We start from the raw sequence: 14203 nt of genomic DNA on the forward strand, positions 1-14203 counted from the left end.
ACCAGACAAACTTTTTACCACAGACATGTACAGCCTGTAGACTGAATCCTGGAAAGAGGCAAACTCAGCAGACATCAGCCTCACATTATCTAATAAAGTATATTCAGACAAGACTTCCAACCATAGGCATGGGATGGGGAGAGGCAAACACACTATACAAGATAGCAGGAAATAGAGACTGCTAGCTAACCAATACTCCGTATGGAGCTGGAGGAACCAAGTGTAAGGAAAGATGTAGATTCCAACGTGTTTCGCCAAGCCTAGAAAACACAATGTTATTTTAAATTTTAAACAAATAAATCCAAATCACATCTCTCCATGTATTGTATAAACAACTGAAACCATTTCACAGTTATGTATGTGACTTTGTGTGGCATTTAAGTATATCATATTTGAAATTACATTGTTCCTATTCCCATTCTTTAAATGGAGACAGACTAAATAACCAATGAACCTCAAAGAGAATGCCTAACCTTGATGATAAATGGTGGCCTGCTCATAAGCTTATTTCTGTGGAATACAAAGCATGAACTGCTCTATTTCAATTGCAAAAACAACAGTTAAGCTAAAGTTCTACAATGCAGACAGCTTACTGTTTTCTAAACAGATATACCCACCCTTCCAGAGTGGACCAAATTCTATATGCGCTAAAATGCTGACAGCGAGTTTGTTGGAGGATTAGTACTATTGACCTTATGGTAGCTACATAAAGACAAACATCCGACAGGTAAGATGCTCTGCTGATTTGGATTACTATATTGTTAATAACATTAGGCAACTATTAGGTCCTACAGTTTAAGCTCTTTCTACTTTTTTTTGGCAAATTTAACATAATCACTTTATTTTGAATTTGTTGTGTGGTTAGTGATCTCTCCTGTTTCTCTAGTGGCAGTTATATTAGCACATTTTGTAACATTGTCTTTCTTTGTTTTGTGTCTTTTTCAAATATGATGCTTCAGTTCTTGGGGTTAATTTTTCATTATGACTTAGTTTTGCAAAGTGTATTTTTGTTCACATCTTGTTTTCCTTTGTATATGTGATGCAGTTTAATAAAGTCACATTTTGCAATAACTCTTGGTGGGAACACTATGTCCAAAATTCTCTACTAGCATAGTTAGCTTCATTTCTGAGTAGGCCCTGGTGTTAGGTTTGTGTTTTTGGTTTTGACTTTATTTTGTCCTCGACTTCTAAATTCAGTCTTGTTCTTTTGATTTTGGTTACTCAATTCATTTTTGTTCTCTCAGTTTTGACCCCTTGCTTTGCCTCACTACAGCTACGTTTTTTTTGGTTTTTTTTCTCTAGCCATCTGGAGTTTTTTTCTGTCCACCCTGGCCATCGGACCTTACTCCTTTTCTATGTTAACTAATGTTATCTTATTTTAATTTCTTATTTTGTCTTTTATTTTTCTTTTCTTCATTATGTAAAGCACTTTGAGCTACTTTTTGTATGAAAATGTGCTATATAAATAAATGTTGTTGTTGTCTCTGTTGTGCTTAAACATCTACTGGTTACCTTTTATTTATCGGAATAATCCTTGAACATGTGCTGTGTCCCACTATAATGATGTTGTGACATTTGTGCATGGGAATAACATCATTGCAGTGATATTCCACTTCTGAGTTCTGGGTACATGGTAAGATCATTAGCTTTTTAGATTTTTTTGGGGAGAAACTAGATCCTACCATTCTCACATTCATTTTTATATCTAAAGTCATTTTAAACATCAACTAATATTTGTTTTGTTTTAGCATTGTTGGTTTTTGTTGCCCATTAAAAGCTAGTTAAGCCAGGCGGCTACTCACTTTAACCACAGTAGAGTCAAGTCCTTTTGGTCTTGATCATAAGGCATTCTGTAAGCTTTTTTTTTTAAAATATCCTTAAAGTGTGTAGAACGGCCACATGTGTGGGATTTTTGTTTTGTTGGCTGATTAAATTTAGTTTATTATCCAATTCCAATTGATCGGCATTTGATCTGTATTTACATAAAAATCATGCACAAAGTCACACTCAAAATCTCGCAGGCCCAATTTAGATTTGATAATTAGCCAACGTGGCCAGTCTTTATATATGTGGAAGACAAATCCATGCAGATAAGTAGAGAACTTGCAAACTCTACACAGAATACGACAGGGTGTGGAATGTAGCCATTAATGCATGACGCCCTATATTTTAAAGTTGTTTGTGCACGTAGTAATAAATCCACAAGTCAATCAAAAAAAATAATGGTATTTTTAAATACATTGTAAGTTTCCATATTGTCTGCTCTCTTGTGAGCATATGAATGGCTGACTTGCAATATGAATTATGTGACAAAAATAATGTGAGATTTTTTCATGGACGTTTTTGAATTGTTTGTTGTTGCCCTGTGTCGGTTGCCATTGGGTCCTGTTCTTCCAGAAACTTTGTTATGTCCTTTCTCCATGAAAACATTAGACTGAAAGTTTTTCTTGGCCACCGTTGATCAATTTCATTCTAATCACATTTACTTTTTCAAAATTAGCTAACAAAAAATTTTGATATGAGAGTCAGCAGGCTTTGCGACCTAGGAACCAAGTTACTCCAACTTTTATATGACATTTCAGTAATTATTTACCGCTCTGATGCTGATCTTTCTGATCATAAAATAGATCATTACTATAGCAATTAACAAGAAGAATTCATAATTAATTGCAGAATTACGTTATTTGAGGGTTTGTCTAGAGTGCCTCTTTCTTTTGCATGGTTTGGCTCAAAAATTAATCAGCACATTGTCATTTAATAGCAGGCTTAAGTTTCAATATTGGCATTTTTCAATCCTGCCGTTTTAGCTCTAGACCATCCTTAAGAAACTGCAACACACAGACACAGAGACAGACAAACACACACCCTTCATTGAGATATCAATGTTTTCTGTATTAGTGGACCCTAAAATGTAGAGCTCCGTCGAAAACTAGACTGAATTTTTTGATGAATCTAAAGTTTTCGCTCATCCCCCATGATGACAGATTATGGTTGGGCAGGTGCAAAGCAAAAGCGTATTACCAATGCATAACCTGTTCACAAAGCTGAAAAAGTAATGTAGAGTCTACGCTAGATATTACTCACCACCACTTGTCAGAAAAAAATGTGATGAGAAGTTTGGTATTTTAGCGATTGTTGTTGCTGATGTCCTTTAGTCTTATATTTCAAATAGTGCTCATCAGCAGGCTTACCTCCACAAATTTAATCACAGTGGTTACTCCTATAAATTTCTGCTTTGTTCATCGTTTCATGTTTTATTTCCATTTAATTTTCATAGGGCTGTGGGCACAGAAGCCTCTTTTGGCAAGCAAAGAGCACAGGCATGGGCTGGGCGCCACTCTATCACAGAACTTTGTGCTTATGGTTTTTAACTTCATCTTAATTTATTTTCTGACAGTTTGAATAAATCTAAGCTCTGTTTTGGCAGTCACACATGTTTTGAAGCTTTGTTAATACTACTTGGAATGATAAACCTTCCAGACAGATTGTCTTAACAATTTTAGACATGAAAGGAAAGTCCTAGCTGCATTTCACAGCACCAGATTCAGCCCCTACTGATTATAGTTTAACTTATTCCTGGTCGATATCTAAAAAAATTAACAAGAACTGCATTGTACAATATGATCCACACAAACTTTTGCTTTGTATAATGTTATTAGCTAGAGAACATGTGTTAAATATAAATGTAATTTGCCACACCTCAAAAGTTCTTTTTCCGAATGTTTATAACAGACGCGACCAAATTCTCATGTAAACACAGCCTTGGGATTCTAGTGTTATTTTTGAGTGACATATATTAAACCTGTTTATTGATCGGGACAAACCTTTTAACATTGCTTCCTAAAATGTTACAATGAGACGGTTTTCCACTCTATGTAATTAATAAATTAAAAAAACAATTGTTTTTTTACACTCCTATCATAAAATGTTAATAGCTGTGATGAACCATGCTTTTTTTAAACATACAGAATTATTTAGATTATTTTTTTGGAACTTATACATATTTTGATTCTTTTGTTTAATCGTTTTAATGTTTTGAAAATGATGTCATATCAACATTTTGACTAACTGCTTGGTACTTTTGTGGCCTTTGTGTGGTACTGTTGTTCACAAGTTGCTGGTCATGTGATGTGGAGGGCAATAACATCTATAATACACACCCACATGCAATTCCTGGTTATCCAAGTGTTAGATCAAACTCTCTGAGTATTTGAAAAACAAAAAAACACCTATTTAGGAGCTAAAATGTTCAGTTTAGTACTTTGCTGACCATGCTCTTTGGTTTGTGTTTGGTGTTGATTAGATTTGTTTTTTTTTAATCTCTGATATTTGTTTGATATTGGCTGTATATCTGTCTCTCCCCTTTAGAATTGTTCCATCTTCTGATTATTATTTTGCTATAAATAAAAACAACACGAACGCCAGAAACTTCCTGAATATTCATAACAACAGTTAGTATAACTATGTATGGGCATATGTAACGGAGATCTGCTCAGTGGTGCATGTCAAGATTTTTCTGACAGATTTACTCTCAGTACTTTCTTAGTAATCATTTCCTCAAACTGCTTCCAGGTTTATGGATTAACTAGCAAAATACCCGCGCTTCGCAGCGGAGAAGTAGTGTGTTAAAGAAGCAATGAAAAAGAAAAGGAAACATTTTGAAAATAACGTAACATGATTGTCAATGTTATTGTTTTGTCACTGTTGTGAGTGATGAGTGTTGTTGTCATATATATATATATAAATATAAATATATATATTTACACATACACACAAACATATATATATACACATATCTATACATATACACATACATATACATACACACACATATATAAACACAAATACATATATATATATACAGTATATATATACATACACACACATATATAAACATATATATACATATACATACATATCTACATATATACACACACAGCTATTTCAGATCAGTGCAATACGCTGTTTGTTAAAACGGATGACACCCGCTCTTACGTGCAAGTCTGCGTGGATATTATGAACTATCGTATTTGTTCAAGTTCTATTTAAATTTTAAATAGAAGGAATTTTTATTTAGTCGACAGAAATATCTTTGGTAGGAATGGTAAAACAGACAGGAATATTATTCCTGAATAAATCAACTCAAACCTTAAACAACTTATAATATTTTGCTCTCCATAAAAATATATCCTGTCTAAATTATACAAGTTAGAAATAAAGTAAACATTAAAAGAACAAACATTCAAATTTCTTTACTCTTATGTAATTTTATATAAAAATTAAACTTAGATTTTAAATATCCCAAAAGATTTTGCTCTCCATAAAAATATATCCTGTCAAAATTATACAAATTCAAATATGAACATGCTGCATAACAAAACCTAGAAATATAAATAAAATGTGTTCCTTTCAGCAATAACAAATCAAATCATTCAGTTGTCTTTGCTCATATGTCATTTTAGAGCTGGACGCCTGGCATCTTTTTGGCACAGGTTCGTTTCTGTTTGGTGTGAGGTTCTGTGTTGTGGAGATTCTCAGGATGGATTGCAGGTGCTCATCAGTGAGGCGACTCCTGTGTGCTGTTTTGTTAGTCTTTATCACTGAGAAGAGCTTCTCACACAGATATGTGCTACCAAACATGCACAAGGTTCGAGCCGCATGTAGACGGACTTTTTTTGTTCTTCAAAGTCACCAAAGCGCCGTGCAAACTCAGTGCAGTGCGCCAGTTTATCAGCAAAGTGCGATTTGGGAACACCGTAGTGACGACTTGGTTTAACATTACTTGGTAATAGGGAAAGTGGGGCAAGAGGTTGTGTCTCCCATAAAAGCAGCCTCAATTGAAATCACTTTGTGATTGTGCACGGTAAAACGTCCGCTGAAGTGTCAGATTCTTATTTAATTCTTCTGCTTTCTGTATCTTCTGCATTGCATTCAGGTCTTTCAGGTTACCCTGATGTTTTGTCTCATAGTGCCGTCTTAGATTAAATTCTGTAATTACAGCCACATTAGCTCCACAAATGAGACACACGGGTTCAGTAAACATATACTCAGCCTCCCATCGGTTTTAAAGGCTCTATTTTCAGAATCAACTTTTCTCTTCAGCATCGTGTGAGCTAGCTTCGCAATAACTTGCAGCATCTTAAGGTAGACTTGATTAACGCGTAAGTGTTCGGCAAGGCAGCTGAAGCGCTGCATTATGGGATCTGTAGTTTATTGTGTTACCAGCGCTTCATATACCCGGCTTTAATAACAATAATACAGTATATAAAATGATCTCGGGGCGGATATAATTACGCCGGGCGGATGTGGCCCGCGCCCTTGAGTTTGACACATATGGACTAAATAGAACTTGAAAAGATATATTTTTCAAATGTGATCGCAATTCAGATAGAGTTGACGCGCACTACAGCCTGCATGCCTCAATAAGTCATCCTCCTTGCCCTTACTTTTTACCGCTCATCTAATGAATACACTGAGTATGGCTTTACCAAAACAATCATTGATGGCTAATAAAGTATCCATTATTCGAGTATGTAGATCGGGTTATATATATATACATATATATATACCCCGTATCGCAGCGAGAAGTAGTGTGTTAAAAAGCTAGAAAAGAAAAGGGAACATTTTAAAAATAACGTAACATGACTGTCAATATACAGTATTTGTTTTGTGAGTGTTACTGAGTGTTGCTGTCATCAAGGATTTGATTATCATTATTTCTTTCAATCAGGTTCGTATTTGTAGGATGTGTTGTGTTCAAGTTACATTCCGTGTTTGTCAATCGCTGTAAAGATGACAGGTTTCATTCATCGATTCGTTTCTTACTGCATCAATAAACAGCTCGTCTTCTTCTTTATCTGAGACCTGACACACTGCATGCACGGGTTTTTTACACTGTCTTCCTTTAGCGGACATTGACTTTTTCCAACGTGTGCTTTGTTTCCGCAGTAGTTGGATTTATGAATATGCTTGTATGTATCAGACGCTTCATATTTTTGCTGCCTTTTCAATTGTGTAATTCGGTTTTGTTCAGCTCTTTGGAACTGTTGCTTTTATCTGTGCACTGCGCCAGTTCACGTGAGCCACTCGGTGTACATGCATCGAAGGTTCCCAGCTGTGCTGGTGCCATCTCGTGCTATGTCCATGGCTGTATTTAATGTTACCTTAGTCCTGGCACTTAAAACTTTCTCTCGCAGTTTCGCTGAGTTTGTGTCAAACACCACCCTGACCATCTCATCTTCCTCTCCATAAGCACAGTCCTTCACCCGTGAATATTTAGTGGAGTTTGCTATTGGATTGCCGCTGACGGACGGCCTTATATGGGCAGGCACTAAATTACAAACGCCAGCGCAGCCTGTCTATGAACTTAATTTAAAGTGTAGGTTTACATCGTGCTTTGTTTCCGAAGTAGCAGAACTCATGAATATGGTTGTATATGCCACTCGCTCGCTTCTTATTGTTTCGCTGCCTTCTCAATTATATAATGCATGTTTTCTTCAGCGCTTTTGAGGTCTTCCTGGTTTTCTATGTACTGCGTGATTACGGGAGGCGTGATGATGTCACACGAAACTCCCCCACGGCGTTGAAGCTCATCTCCATTACAGTAAATGGAGAAAAACTGCTTCCAGTTATGACCATTACGCGTAGAATTTCGATATAAAACCTGCCCAACTTTTGTAAGGAAGCTGTAAGGAATGAACCTGCCAAATTTCAGCCTTCCACCCACACGGGAAGTTGGAGAATTAGTGATGAGTCAGTGAGTGAGTGAGTGAGTGAGTGAGTGAGGGCTTTGCCTTTTATTAGTATAGATTTCAGGTATCTTGGTTTAATGTGTGGAAATTAGTGATGGGCAACTCAATTTACTTTAATGATTTGATTCTTTCAAACTATCCATTGAGCGAATGGATTCACCTGATTAGTTTAATTAATCAATAATTAAAAATAACTATCTAGTTCCCCTTGAATAAATCTCAGATTAGTTATAATTCCTTTAATTATCGTGTGAAATTTATATTTATTAAATTATATATTACACATGTTGGTAATTAATACTGTAGAAGTACAAACATTGACCATATCGTGAAAATGCATAATTAAAATAAGAAAATACTATAAGTCTGAAATTCATTAGTGAACAAGAATGATGGTACTCATTCTCGGGTAATGATTCATTTCAAACTCAAAAGAATTAGTGAATGATATGTGCGCGAAGGCTTCAATGAGGCTTAAAAAGTGTATACTTAAGTAATGCTGAAAGCAAGATTTTTAAATCAGACTAATACTTTTACAAGGTTTTATTTTGTTTGACTAATTTGTTTAATATTACATTTATACAGGATATTCCAATAATACATTTTACAAGACAAACAAAACATTCTGATATAAATCTGTTGTTACTGTATTATACTTGTATGATGAACGAGAGAAATAACAATAACAGACTTCTCGTTTGTGGATAATGTTTAGACTAGAAAGAATCATAACTGAAGTGAACAAGAATCATAAACCAGATGGGCAGTACTTGCACGTGCACTTTAAACATCTAAATGAAGCAGGCTGTCGCTATCAGGCATGCACATTAAACATCTAAACAAAGGGGCCGGACAGCATCATGTATGTGCTTTAGCACTCCTACTGAGCTCTACTAAATCAATTTGTTTGTGCTCACAAATCGATTCCCAGAATTGACTGAAATGAGTCATTCAGAAAGATCGGATTGATCGTGAATTGCCCTCCACTAGCGGAAATGTGGGTGACTGTGATGTCATGATGGACTGTAGTTTTCCCTGACTGTTTAATGGACAAAGCTGCACCTGAAAATGAATGGTGGGCTAAAATGACTTGAGGCCTGCCAGTGAAAAATAAAGCACCACTCTACTAGGTATGCACAATGCACCCCCCACATGTTTCACTATCATCAACTTTAAACTTTGAATATCGATTTTAAAGGCGAGAAGTCTGTTATACTATTTTCCCAGTTAGAAATCCACTTTTCTCTGTATGGTAAGGCACTTATTACTTAAGCCTCCCAGGTTCTCTGAATTTCACATCATGACAACAGAACAAACATGCACTAATTTTACTATACCACTTTTTTTTACTTGGTTTTGTTACAGAGTGTAAAACTTGTGAGGTTTACTTTCGAGGTCATCTTTGTTATTCCTGCCCATAATTTGATTTGCTTTTTAAAATTAGGTACATAACAGCAAATTACTCACTTTCCTGCTCATCCCTTTTGTTAGAAATGACATTCTTGTGTTAAAGGTTAATTTCAGGTGAAACAGCACATGACTTAAGAGAATAATAATGTCACACATTTCAAAGAAAACAATACATTTAAATACAAACTCTGTGTCTACAGAGGGGAAGAAAAAATAACAGGCAAAAAAATGGTAAGATAAGGAGCAGAAGATGAATGGCAGAAATATTAATCAGGGACAGACTAGAATCAGTAACCAAATATATAAAAAAAGTTAACTAAAAACAAAAGTGTGACTGTAATAAGATTTTTTAAAGTGAACTATTGCTCGCACCACTATCGTGGTAATAACATCATGTACTGAACATCAGGTGGTCACGTGTTACGGCAGAATTTTTTAGTCATAGACTTCATTTACATAATCTTAGTGAATCAAGGGCAGTCACCGTGAGCTTACTTGATTCAGCGACTCATTCCTAGCAGTTCATGACTTATTCTGAGAAAATCAAAAAGGTTATATTTTGCCTTAAGTTGTAGGGGTGGGCTTGTGTGTGTGAGAGCTGACAACCAATTAGCGCCAATCTGAAACTACAATGCATTTAATGCAGCAACAAAGAATTAGGAACACTAGTATTTTGAACTTGACAAACAAAAGAGAAGATTGTCAGTCTGATGTATGCTTTTTATACCACAACATAAAAGAAAAAAGAAAAAAATGGCAAAAACTGCGGCTGAACTCACTATAACTAAAAACCCTTTGTATAGCACCTGCTCTCTTAGACATTGTGTTATTGGCTCTCTGAAAAAGGTGTGAGTACAAGATTCTTCAGAAGTGTAAAACTGCTGGAAGGTTGTCTCTGATTCAGGTAATCTGACATCTGCAGTGGTTTCTAGTGATGTCATATAAACTGACAAACTCTAGTGCTTAGATCAGTAGCTGTATTCCTCAAACTTGACATATCCTCCAACAGGAAGTCATGTAATATGCCATTGTCTTTAGCAGCTGGACATGGCCGTGTGAATGTGGGAAAACTCAGAATGGTGGTGACCACGGCCCTAAACACAAAACAGCCAGAGATGTCACCAATAAAATGTTACATTTTCTTTAAGTATTCAAATGCACAGAAAAATAAAAAAAAACAGATACAAAACCAAATTCTGCCCAACCCAAAATACTTAAAGCACAAACATGTTAATACATTGACAAAAACCATGCTACATTTTTTGAGGAAACAGAGAATTAAAAATTGAAATATTTAGAATTCTCTTCCCTAGTAACAAATGTTTAAGTACTCTAGTCAAATAGATAGACTGAAAATAAAATATTGTCATTGATTTTTTTTTTAATGTCATTTTATAGTCTTAACTGGAAGTGAGACAGCTTTAACCTTAATTTCCTATTTCCCCAAAAGTTATTGCCATGCAGCTTATTGTTAGGTTGGTAGTTATAATTATAAGGATTAAAAGGATAGATTAGATATAGCCTGCTCAATTTCTCTTCCCCCCTTATCCCCCCACCCCCAATTTTGCCTCCCCATGTTAGGCTGGACCCCACTTTACAAAGTCCCGGTCCTCTGACATACTTAGAGACAGAGCACGTCCAAAGCAAACAAGCGCCCACGCACCGGCATTTGAGGATTAAAAAGTAGAGATATCTATTGCCAATATAGTCTAAATACTACAGTTGTGCTTGAAAGTTTGTGAACACTTTACAATTTTCTATATTTCTACATAAATATGACCTAAAACATCATCAGATTTTCACTCAAGTCCTAAAAGTAGATAAAGAGAAACCAGTTAAATAAACGAGACAAAAATATTATATTTGGTCATTTATTTATTGAGGAAAATGATCGAATAGTACATACTAGCCAACCCGCAGCGTACCATAAGCCGCATAATCAGGCCTGTTTTTTAATGATTTTTAAGCACATGGAGAAAATTAACATTTGAGAAATCAGTAATGTAATAAATCAGCAAGAAAAGCAACATTATAACAATGCAAGGAACGAACCAACACAGTAAAACAGTTTGCTATGTTGCACGCGGTCGTGCGTTGTAACCGAAAACTCGTTTTTAAAAGACTGCTTACTTCATTGTGTTTTAACCTCAGTTGTAAAGGATTGTTTTGAGGATCCCATGGGATACCCCTCGCAAACCGTTTAACACGCTGCATATGGTGATTCACCTCCGCGAGAAACATGCCTCTATGAACAGTCAACGTGGCTCAGAGGTGCCAGGAGTTGGTGGGCATGGCTCCTTCTGCGTGCGCCATAGGTGTCTTACTTGTCGGTGGCTCAGTGAGTCCACAACCCTTCCAGCATGTTTTCCATAGTTGTCTTGCCTTAGTGAATTATATATATAGATTTGTGAGTGGCAAAAGTATGTGAACCTCTAGGATTAGCAGTTAGTTTGAAGGTGAAATTCGAGTCAGGTATTTTCAATCAATGGGATGACAATCAGGTGTGAGTGGGCACCCTGTGTTATTTAAAGAACAAGGATCTATTAAAGTCTGTTCTTCACAACACGTTTGTGGAAGTGTATCATGGCATGAACAAAGGAGATTTCTGAGGACCTCAGAAAAAGAGTTGTTGATGCTCATCAGGCTGGAAAAGATTACAAAACCTTCTCTAAAGAGTTTGGACTCCACCAATCCACCTTCAGACAGATTGTGTACAAATGGAGGAAATTCAAAACCATTGTTACCCTCCCCAGGAGTGGTCGACCAACAAAGATCACTCCAAGAGCAAGGCCACAAAGGACCCCAGGGTAACTTCTGAGCAACTGAAGGCCTCTCTCAAATTGGCTAATGTTCATGTTCATGAGCCCACCATCAGGTGAACACTGAACAACAATGGTGTGCATGGCAGGGTTGCAAGGAGAAAGACACTGCTCTCCAAAAAAAACATTGCTGCTCATCTGCAGTTTGCTAAAGATCACGTGGACAAACCAGAAGGCTATTGGAAGATTGTTTTGTGGATGGATGAGACCAAAATAGAACTTTTTGGTTTAAATGAAAAGCGTTAGGTTTAGAGAAAGGAAAAAACTGCATTCCAGCATAAGAACCTTATCCCATCTGGGAAACATGGTGGTGGTAGCATCATGGTGTGGGCCTGTTTTACAGCATCTGGGCCAGGATGGCTTGCCTTCATTGATGAATTCTAAAATTATATCAGAGAATTCTAAAGGAAAATGTCAGGACATCTGTCCATGAACTGAATCTCAAGAGAAGGTGGGTCATGCAGCAAGACAACGACCCTAAGCACACAAGTCGTTCTACCAAAAAATGGTTATAGAAGAATAAAGTTAATGTTTTGGAATGGCCAAGTCAAAGTCCTGACCTTAATCCAATCGAAATGTTGTGGAAGGACCTGAAGCGAGCAGTTAATGTGAGGAAACCCACCATCATCCCAGAGTTGAAGCTGTTCTGTACGGAGAAATGGGCTAAAATTCCTCCAAGCCGGTGTGCAGGAATGATCAAAAGTTACCAGAAACATTTAGTTGCAGTTATTGCTGTGAAGGGGGGGTCACACCAGATACTGAAAGCAAAGGTTCACATACTTTTGCCGCTCACAAATATGTAATATTTGATCATTTTCCTTAATAAATAAATGACCAAGTATAATATTTTTATCTCATTTGTTTATCTGGTTTCCCTTTATCTACTTTTGGGGCTTGAGTGAAAATCTGATGATGTTTTAGGTCATACTTATGCAGAAATATAGAAAATTCTAAAGGGTTCACAAACGTTCAAGCATAACTGTATATGCCTAAAATATAATCATTAACAAACTATAATCATAAAATATATAATCTTCAGCAATCTTAAAGTATTAAGATAATAAACCCAGGGAATGGTGTTAGAAAGTGGTCCAGGATATCTGATGTTAAACAGTCCCCTTTAGGGTGGTAAAAAAAAAAAAATGAATATCTTCCACACACACGTCTATAACTGTAATTAAGACATAAACAGAAAGTGTCCGAGTAATGAAAAGAATGTATAATTATAATACCCATATCATTAGGATGTGTGGATCAGACAACAGGTGATATCTCCTTGCGACCCATTATTGTGTTTCAGAAAAGTGTTGGGATCAGCTTTCTTAATTCCTTTTCTGCATCCTCCTTGCTGGAGAAGATGTAGTATTGGCCTTGAACATCCACTTTCAGTTTGGCAGGATACAAGAGGCTGTATTTGATATCGGCTTACCGTAACCGCTGTTTAATGTTGTAGTAGGCTGCACGTTTAGCAGCTGTTACGGGAGAGAAATCAGGGAAAATATGAATGTGGTTATTTTCAAATATAATCTCTTGCTTGTGTCTGAGGAGTGCCATCACATCTAGCTTACATAATAATCTCTTGAAGCGGACAATAAAAGACCTAGGCTTAAAGGTACTTGATCCCTGTATGCAATAAGCTGCTGCTATCTCGCTATCGGTTGCTTTTCTATCAGCAGTGGATGCTAGATTTTCGGCTATTTCAATTCGAGTCGTGAATGTTTGCTTAACATACTCCAGCTGATTGGCAAGTGTGCTCAGTTTAGACGCGTTTTCCTGAATGTGCTGCTCAATTTTTTCCAGCATACATTAAAAGCCGCCTCAAAGCGAGTATATATACGTTTCTCCCGAGTCTTTATTATCCTGTCACAGCTCTTCCCGCAGCTTCTCACATGCCTTCTCGCTTGTCTTTATATCTTGCTTAAACTCAGCAATCATCACATTCAGTTCGGAAAGTTCATTTCTGCTTTCGTGCACCGTAGGCCAAGTGGCGGGCTCTATTACAGCCGATGTACCCGGCTCGCGTGGAGTAAGTGAAAGCGCGGACTGTAAGGCCGTTTTCCAGTTTCAAATAATCTTCTCCAATCGGCGAGCTATCGTGACCTTGCACATTCACTCCCCATTTCACTCTCAACTGGAGACGATGCAACAGACAGTGGTCCTGAGGAGTCTGGGCTTTCACCCATCTGTTCCAGGTCAGTCTCTGAAAGGCCGTACCTTAAGCTT

General features: G+C 36.7%; 1 protein-coding gene across 1 annotated transcript in view; it reads right to left on the reverse strand.

Moving 5' to 3' along the window:
- LOC120527303 (guanine nucleotide-binding protein G(q) subunit alpha) overlaps positions 1–14203 on the reverse strand; it is a 253833-nt gene that overhangs the window by 27842 nt on the left and 211788 nt on the right. The window lies entirely within an intron of this gene.

Source organism: Polypterus senegalus, chromosome 4, assembly GCF_016835505.1.
Source record: "Polypterus senegalus isolate Bchr_013 chromosome 4, ASM1683550v1, whole genome shotgun sequence".
Lineage (NCBI taxonomy): Eukaryota > Metazoa > Chordata > Cladistia > Polypteriformes > Polypteridae > Polypterus > Polypterus senegalus.